This window comes from Lepus europaeus, chromosome 12 (assembly GCF_033115175.1).
Source record: "Lepus europaeus isolate LE1 chromosome 12, mLepTim1.pri, whole genome shotgun sequence".
NCBI lineage: Eukaryota > Metazoa > Chordata > Mammalia > Lagomorpha > Leporidae > Lepus > Lepus europaeus.
Window position 1 is genome coordinate 63,290,713 of NC_084838.1, and position 9,811 is coordinate 63,300,523.

The window sequence follows — 9,811 nt, forward strand, 5'->3', positions numbered from 1 at the left end:
AAAATGGGTGTTTGATACACATTTAGTTTGACGCTTGTCAATGATTGAACACTTACCTTTGACATTCAAAACACTTTTCAATCTTATTTTTTACGTATTGAAAGCTGTTCGCTCATCTAAACAGAAATGTCTCATAATTTCTTGATGTCTTCTAATATCTTCACATTTCTTTTTTTAAATTTTTTATTTACATAACAATCTTTTTTAAATATTTATTTATTTGAAAGGCAGAATTACAGAAATGCAGAGGCAGAGAGAGAGGTCTTTCATCCACTGGTTCACTCCCCAAATGGCCACAATGGCTGGGGCTGGCCTGATCAAAGCTAGGAGCCAGGAGCTTCTTCCAGGTCTCCCACATGGTTGCAGGGGCCCAAGGACTTGGGCCTTTTTCTTCTGTTTTCCCAAGCCATAGCAGAGAGCTAGATCAGAAGTAGTGTAGCTGGGATTCGAACCTGTGCTCATGTGGGATGCTGGCACAGCAGACAGGGGCTTTACCCATTACGCAACAGTGTTGCCCCATATCTTCACATTTTCAAAATCAAAGAAATGCTCTTAAGTTCAGGTTCTTTAACAGCAATCGATACATAGAGTTAACATTCTATTTTTTAATTTGTTCCCTTGGAGGCAGAAGTTCATGGATTTGTTAACTGACTTCCACTCTGCTGCAGGTAATTTCTCAACTCATAAGAGGCTATTCTACTTCTGTTCCCCAACAAGAATACCCTTCACTCCTCCTTGGCAACCTCCCATCCAACGCTACATACTGCAATGTGTTTTTGCTGTGACAATGCCACAATTCGAGTACTAATCACCCAAGACAGGCTAGGTTATGTTCAACGATCATAAAATCTAACTGCCTTTGAAAGGTTTGCTGCCTTGGGAACACTGTGTGCATCTCCACTTTGGTCTTCTCTAGACTCTCATACACATCTTGCTCTGGAAGCAAAATCCTTGAACAAATAAGGAGGTAAAATAAGAACCAGTGAAAATTAAAGTTACCGGCATGAAAATGACACATGCATCTCCTCAGCCACGAGGGGAGAGAGAAACCATGGAAGTACAGGAGGGCAGGTGAAAGGAGCTCTGCACTTTGGCAGGAGGAGAATACTCACCGTATCTGGAAAACAGCATTGATCATTACCCGCAGGATGACTTCACTTACACCTGTCCTGAAGTAAAATTTAATGAATCCATTGTTATCAAATCTATTTCTTATTCCACATTGAAAATGCAATAAAATAAATTCTTCTCTGTGGCCAATATCTGAATTACATTATATCTCAATCTTTAACAATATAAACAAAAATATAACAACCCATTTCAACAGAGAGTGGTATTTAAAGTACTTGTATGCTAGTTACATGTGTTCTATACACATGTATAGGACAATAAATTGGTTTTAAATTATCAAAATTTGGTATTAGACATAACACACTTTGAAGGGTTCTTGATAAAAATAATAAAGGAAATAGATTAACATCACTGCCAAAACAAGAGTGATAATGAAACTTCTGAATTCTAGTGTAGAGGAATTTTCAATTAAGGGTGAGCCAGTTAAGAAGTTGTTTAAGAGCCTTTCTCTGCTGATATTCTTGTGACTTTTTAAATTTTTTTTTTAAGATTGAGAACAGATTTTATTCATTTAATAGGTACAGTTTCAAGAAGATAACCATACTTCTCTCACTAGCTTGCTCTCACCCAATCCCCCTCTCTCCCTCCCCTCTCTTCATCAGTTTTTACAAACATAATGCTAATCCACTCTATATCCACAGGCTTAATTTTCCACTACTCATAATATTCAACAACTAAACAGTAGGAAGTCCACAGTTACACAGGGGTATAAACTTGAGCTAAAAATAACAATCATATTTCAAAGTGATCATTTTGTTCCTATATATTTTTTTGTATTTTATATTAGCTATCACATTACAGAGAAAATATATATACTTTTTTTCTTTTTGATACTGGCTTATTTCACTAAGAATAAGGGTTTCCAGTTGCTTCCATTTTGTTGCAAAAGGCAGGATTTCCTTTTTTATGTCTTAGAATTTCATAGTGTATATATACATATACCACAAGTCATATCTAAAAATGTGATTCTATGCCGGCATCATGGCTCACTTGGCTAATCCTCCACCTGCGGTGCTGGCACCCCGGGTTCCAGTCCTGGTTGGGGCGTCGGATTCTGTCCCGGTTGCTCCTTTTCCAGTCCAGCTCTCTGCTGTGGCCCTGGAAGGCAGTGAAGGATGGCCCAAGTGCTTGGGCCCTGCACCCGCATGGGAGACCAGGAGGAAGCTATTGACTCCTGGCTTCAGATCAGCTCAGCAAACCAGCCACAGTGCATCAGCTGTAGCGACCATTTGCGGGGGGAACCAATGGAAAAGGAAGACCTTTCTCTCTGTCTCTCTCTTTCTCAATGTCTAACTCTGCATGTTAAAAGAAAATAATAAAATAAAATAAATAAAAAAATAAAAATGTGATTCCATGTGTCTGTTATCAGGCTCAAAACCAAGGAAGAATGTCTAAAATCAGATGCAGGTGCTGAAGCATAAACTTTGGTTAGTTCCATACAAACTTTATTAGGAATTTCAAAGCCACAAAAAGTCACTTTTGTTATGGTTGACTGACTGGAATTTCCTTAAGTTTTTTCTTATTGAGTATGCATAATAAAACTATTAGGTTATTTATATATATATATATTTATATATATTTATAAAATGTTATATATATATGGTTAGATGATAAGGTGTTAATTTAAACATTATCAATATTCATTGCATCCAGAGAACATTTTACGGTCAGAAATATTCTGAATTAATATGAAAACCTTTCTTATTATAAATCACAATTGATGGTATTCAACTCTGCCTAACATAATGTTAGCACATAATAAGTTTACAATATTGTACAGCTGACTTTAGTATAAGTTCAAAGAAAATACACAAGAAACTGCAATACTTGTTATTTTTTCCAATAAGACACTTAGGAAATTTTGGTGACTCCTTCCCCCCAACAAATTAGTTCACATGCACAAATTAGTGCATGAATGGTACATGTAATGGTTTAAGACAGAAAGTGGTTATGCCAAAAATGTAAAAAAAAAAAATCACACACCCACAAAAATGGAAAGTTCATACTTTATATGAATGGAAGTACATTTCAACCATCCTACTTAATATGGTATTCTTTTTTAATATTTTATTTGATGGGACATACTTCTATCTCATTTTTTCATCATAACATATCTGTGAATTGCAGCAATGACTTTCCAACATGAAAGAAATAAAAGCTCCAAAAATTTAGACTTTTCAAATTTGTAAGCCTGTGTCACAAAAATGAATTCCATTTTTCTTATTATAGGTATAAAATTATCCCAATTATAAGATAAGTATATTATACTTTTTAATGTACATATTAATTAAAATTCATTTGTATTACCTTGTAAAACATCAACTCAGAGACTGTAAGTCAGGTATTAAGGACTGCAAATGTAAATGCATTTGACTATATTAACTATTCATGAACTATTTTGCAGTCGGTCATAATTAGGATGTAAGAATGACAAGTAGTTTTGGATAATTATGATCACAAAACTATTCTTCCAAAATACATCGATTTCTTACTATCAAAATAGTTCTACAAAAACCTTTGTTTCCAAAAATACAGTTTTTTTTAACAAAAACTGCCATAATCAATCTGTATGCCCACTGAGAGGAAAATATGATTGCTTCTCTCCACAGTAAGAACTTTTTAGAGAATAATGTTACAGTTATACCTCAAGTTTTTTCCCAAGAGACTTCTCTGCTGCTCATGCTATTTGAATATATTGTGCATTGTTATTATCATCTTCCCCATTTTTCCTCTGAAACTTAGGAGTTTTGTAAATTCAGTAGCATAGTTCTGCAAAGCATGAGGATGCTAGCAATCTGGGCCCAATGAAGAAAATATTTTTAGATAATTTTTATTATTTTTCTTAAGACATAATCATTGGTAACAAATGAAAACCATAATATTTGATTATGTATCACATCATTTGTACTACAGGATAATCACTAATGAGTTCTTAAATATGTTTGTCGTTGGAGTTTTAAATGCTTTATGTTATATAGAAGCAGAAAAAAAGTTTTTCTAAAAGTTTTCTGGTACATCGGGCTGCTCCTTTCTTTGTCTCGGCTGATACAGCACACTGTTTTGGGAGCTTTTCTTGTGTTTGGCAGGTGTTTCTGGCTTGCCAGTTTTTCATCTCCAACTTTTGGATACATGAAACAAACAAAAAATATCTCAGGAAACTCGCCGCTGTGATGTACCTTGCTTTTTAGGTTACTTAGCCTTTCTTTCTCTCTTCTTAAGTTGATTCCGTATATAATATCAAATGATTTTAGTTAAATGTAGCAGGAGATTCAGGGAAAAATATGTCTTTTTCATTATCCTAGAAGTGGAAGTCTTATTTTAACTGGTAACTGATGTAGTCTGAAGCTGAAGATAACCTAAACTTAAGTGTGATAAAATATTATATAATCAGTTTATGAAATCATATCCTAAAATGAAAGAGAATGAAATACAACACTGATGACCCCTACGTATATAACATTGAGAGAAATAGTGAAAATTAAACAAATATACAGTAAATTATTTCATAGAACTGAGAAATGGAAGGGGATAAAATAAAGATTGAAAGGTAGGGGCCGGAGCTGTGGCTCGCTTGGTTAATCCTCCACCTGCGGCGCCAGTATCCCATATGGGCGTCGGGTTCTAGCCCTGGTTGATTCTCCTCCAGTCCAACTCTCTGCTGTGGCCCAGGAAGGCAGTGGAGGATGGCCCAAGTGCTTGGGCCCCTGCACCCACATGGGAGACAAGGAGGAAGCACCTGGCACCTGACTCCTGGCTTCGGATCAGCGTAGCTCTGGCCATAGCAGCCATTTGGGGCGTGAACCAAAAGAAGGAAGACCTTTCTCTCTGTCTCTCTCTTACTGTCTAACTCTATCTGTCAAATAAATAAAAAGAAAAAAATAAGGGAGGTAGCATGAAGGAGACTGTGTCTAGAAATATTTTTATCTTCAATTATTGCTTTTATACAAAGCTGTACAATCAGGCCTCCCACCTGAGCGCAGGGGCCTAAGGACCTGGGCCATATTCTACTGCTTTCCCAGGCCATAGCAGAGAGCTGGATTGGAAGTGGAGCAGCCAGTATTTGAACAGGTGCCCATATGGGATGTGGGCACTGTAAGCAGCAGTTTACCTACTACACCACAGTGCTGGCCCCAGCAGATTCATTCTGAATTGAACCTAGCTATGTCTGATAACCCCTGAGTACTTCACAGAAGTGCATATAGGTCAAGCAGAAATCAGCCAATGCATAAACACATCCTACCACAAACTGACCTCTCAAAACACACTGACCTCCCAACACATGATTTACATATTGTTCAGATTTTATGATCCTTTGTTACTTAATCATTCTGTGGGTAGTTGATATATATGGTATATATATACACACACATACAAAATACATAATAGCAGTGACAATAGTCTTAGAGGACCCAGAGTACTGTGAGAGAGATTTTGCATTGCAGAATGTCAGGGAAATGCATTCAAATGAAGTGGTATGTTCTGTGCTGTTCCTGGTCCCAATGGCTTAGTTTCATTTTCATTGGATCACAGAACTAAATAGCTTAACTAAAATAGTAACTGTAGTTGTTAAAGATTTAAAATATATTATAATTTTTAAAACCAAGCCCTTATAGAAAGTAATGTACAGTAAACTTAGATGATGATATCTATGCAATTCTAGATAGATGTAGATGAATACATAATAGATAAACCAACTGACTATGAGAATCAAGAAATATTACAAATTGTCTTCACATTGAGCCATCGAGACATGGAGGCATTAATTAAATATTCATCAGCCCACCCATGGCTGATTGGTTGAATGAGTATTTCATTAGGTAGATGGAGGGTGTTTGGAAGGACAAAAAGAAAAAAGATGACCAGATAGATAGATAGATAGATAGATAATAATTTTTAATTCAAGAATGTAGCCCCTTTCAAAATGTGCCAGGATTTTGATATGAGATAATATTTTTAAATTTAGTGATTAAAAATTGAAGAAGTACATCTAAATCACTGAAAAAAGGTAGCAGTGTTTTTTTGTTTACAATTTGTTACTGTTAGTGTCATCCTTGTCGCTTAGGGGGTTAAGACAACTCCTGAAAAACTGGCATCCCATATGGGCACCAGTTCAAGTCCTGGCTACTCCACCTCCCAACCAGCTCCCTGCTAATATACCTAGGAAAGCAGTGCAGGTGGCCCAAGTATTTGGGCCCCTGCACATGTGTGGGAGACCCAGAAAAAGCCACTGGTTCATGGTTTCAGCCTAGCCCAGCTCTGACCATTGCTGCCATTTGGGGAGTAAACCAGCTGATTGAAGATCTTTCTCTCTCTCTCTCTCTCCCTCTCTCTCTATCTTCCCCCTCCCTCCTCTCCTTCTGTCTTTCAAAATAAATAAAGCAATTATTTTTTGTTATTTATTTGACAGGTAGAGTTATAGACAGTGAGAGAGAGAGACAGTGAAAGGACTTCCTTCCGTTGGTTCACTCCCCAAAGTCAGAGTTACACAGAGAGAGGAGAGGCAGAGAGAAGTCTTCCATCTGTTGGTTCACTCCCCAATTGGCTGCAACAGCCAGAGCTGTGTTGATCTGAAGCCAGGAGCCAGGAGCTTCCTCCAGGTCTCCCACGTGGGTACAGAGGCCCAAGGGCTTGAGCCATATTCCACTGCTTTCCCAGGCCATATCAGAGAGCTGGATCAGAAGTGTAGCAGCCAGGATTCAAACCAGTGCCCATATGGGATGCTGACATTTCAGGTGGCGGCTTTACTTGCTATGCCACAGCCCCGGCCCTGCCCTTTTTTTTTTTTTTTAAGATTTTTTAAATTTACTTGAAAGTCAAGAATTACACAGAGAGGAGGAGAAGCAGAGAGAGAGAGGGAGAGGTCTTCCACCTGCTGATTCACTCCCTAATTGGCTGCAATGGCTGGAACTACACTGATCCGAAGCCAGGAGCCAGGAGCTTCTTCCAGGTCTCCCACGTGGGTGCAGGAGCCCAAGGACTTGGGCCATCTTCTACTGCTTTCCTAGGCCATAGCAGAGAGCTAGATCAGAAGTGGAGCAGCCGGAACTTGAACTGGTACCATATGGGATGCACTTTACTCCAGGACGTTAATCCGCTGTGCCACAGCACCATCCCGGCCCTGCCCTTTTTTCAATTTACCATATATATAGTTGTATATGTACAAAATTTTAAACAATATATAAGTATAGTATATATATATATATATATATATATATATATATTACTGAGTACCTACAGTTGCTAGCGTCTTCATTTTGTACTTATCTGCATTTTTAATTTTTGAAATAACATATTTTTATATTTGTATTATAGTCAAAGATGATGCTCCACTAACTAAAGAGTTCAAAAAGTAAAAAAGTAAAAACACCATAGTTAAGCAGCAACATATCAAGTGCTATAAATAATAATTATAGGAAAACATGTCAATTTCACTCATATGCTGTATTTTTTTAAATTAGCACCAATAATTAAAACTATCTTGGTATAACATTCTTAGCAATTTGACAAAGATACAAAACAAAGAAAACAAATTATTTGTAGCAATATTGACACAAAGTCATTTTTTTCTTTTTTAAAAAAACACTAACAAATATATGATTTTTACACTTAAATAGTGTTGCATTTCCACTTTGACAAAATATGTTTAACAAATTTCAGGCTTAGCCATCATTTATAAAGATAAGTTTATGAATTTGGAGCACCTATCGATCTATATATCTACACACAAACACACATATAAATTGAAGTTCAACATCCTGAAATTCCTACATAATCACATTATTTTGTATATAGTTGGTGGGATAAAGCTTGAACTTGTTACAATAAAGCTTGAACTTGTTACAATAAATCAAGAAAATTGCAAATTATCAAATATTTATTTCTAAATATCAAATTATATTTTGTGCACCCACTAATGGGAAGACTTTTCTAGCTTCAGTTACAGTTGATCTGGTGACTAGGGTTCATATGTAAGAGTAAGGGTTATTTTGTACTTCGACTGCTTTTTCAAACATTTATTTTTCTATCCCTGCTTTTTCCTGTTGTATTCTTTTATAATGTGAACCAAATCCTTGAAATTAGAAACAGAAGATAAAATTGCCTAATTTTTGGAATGAACTTTACTGTGCAGTTGGGCAAGCAGAGCTAAAGGGACTTCCCCAAGGACATTATGTTGGCTAAGCATAGAGTTATGCTAATAATTGAAGTATTCTGATTTACATCATGTTAATCTTTTAGGGTTCCAGAATATCATTTCCTACTCATCCATGATATTTTTCTTGGCTTCTAGCCATAAATCTGGAAACTGGTATTGATTTATCTATGATACCTAGCAGCAAACAATGAAGAAAACATATACTACTGCTAATTTAAATAATTTATAAATATATACTCAGAACTTAACTATGCATGTTTCAAGAACAAGTAGTACTGTATTACACTTACAGAGCAGAACCAAATGCTTGACTCTGTAACACTTAAATTTTCTTCGAATTCATTCCTATTTGACAGTTAAATTGTCAGTGTGTTTAGCTTCCAAACACATTGTTCTTTTTTTTTTTCCAAAGACATTTTTATTCAATGAGTACAACTTAAGGAATGTAGATATTCTTCCCATAATACCCACCCTCCCACCACCACTCCTAGCCCATCTCCTCCGCCCTCTCCCATTCGAAGCCCCATTCTCCATTAAGATTTGTTTTCAACTAACTTTATACACAGAAGACCAACTCTATACTACATACAGATTTCAACAATTCGCATGCATACACACAAAATATAAAAATTTGAGTACAAGTTTTATAGTTAATTATCATAGTACAACTCATTGAGGACAGAGGTCCTGCCTGGGGAGCAAGTGCACAGTGATTTTTGTTGTTAATTTAATAATCAACACTCATATATATGACATCAGTGATTACTTGAGGCTCTTGACATGAGCTGCCAAGACTATGGAAGCCTTTTTTATCCACAGTATCTGTCAGTATTTAGACAAGGCCATAAGCAAAGTGGACATTCTCTCCTCCCTTCAGAGAAAAGTACATCTTTCTTTGATGACCAATTCTTTCCACTGGGGTCTAACTCACAGAGATCCTTCTTGTAGGACAATATTTTTTGCCATTGTGTCTTGGCTTTCCATGCCTGAAATGCTCCCATGGGCTTTCAGCCAGGCAAGAATGCCATAAGGATTGACTGTGATGTCAGAGCGCTATTTAGAATGATTGTAATTCTAGAAATTTGCTGTGTGGACTGCTTCCCATATTAGAACATTCTCACCTTTTTAATTCCATCTATTGTTATTACCAGACACTTGATCTTATTTATATGATTCCTTTAACTCTTTTTTTTTTTTTTTTGACAGGCAGAGTGGACAGTGAGAGAGACAGACAGAGAGAAAGGTCTTCCTTTGCCGTTGGTTCACCCTCCAACAGCTGCCGCAGCCGGCGTGCTGCAGCTGGCGCACCGCACTGATCCGAAGGCAGGAGCCAGGTGCTTATCCTGATCTCCCATGGGGTGCAGGGCCCAAGCACTTGGGCCATCCTCCACTGCACTCCCTGACCACAGCAGAGAGCTGGCCTGGAAAAGAGGCAACCAGTACAGAATCTGGCGCCCTGACTGGGACTAGAACCTGGAGTGCCAGCGCCGCTAGGCGGAGGATTGGCCTATTGAGCTGCGGCGCTGG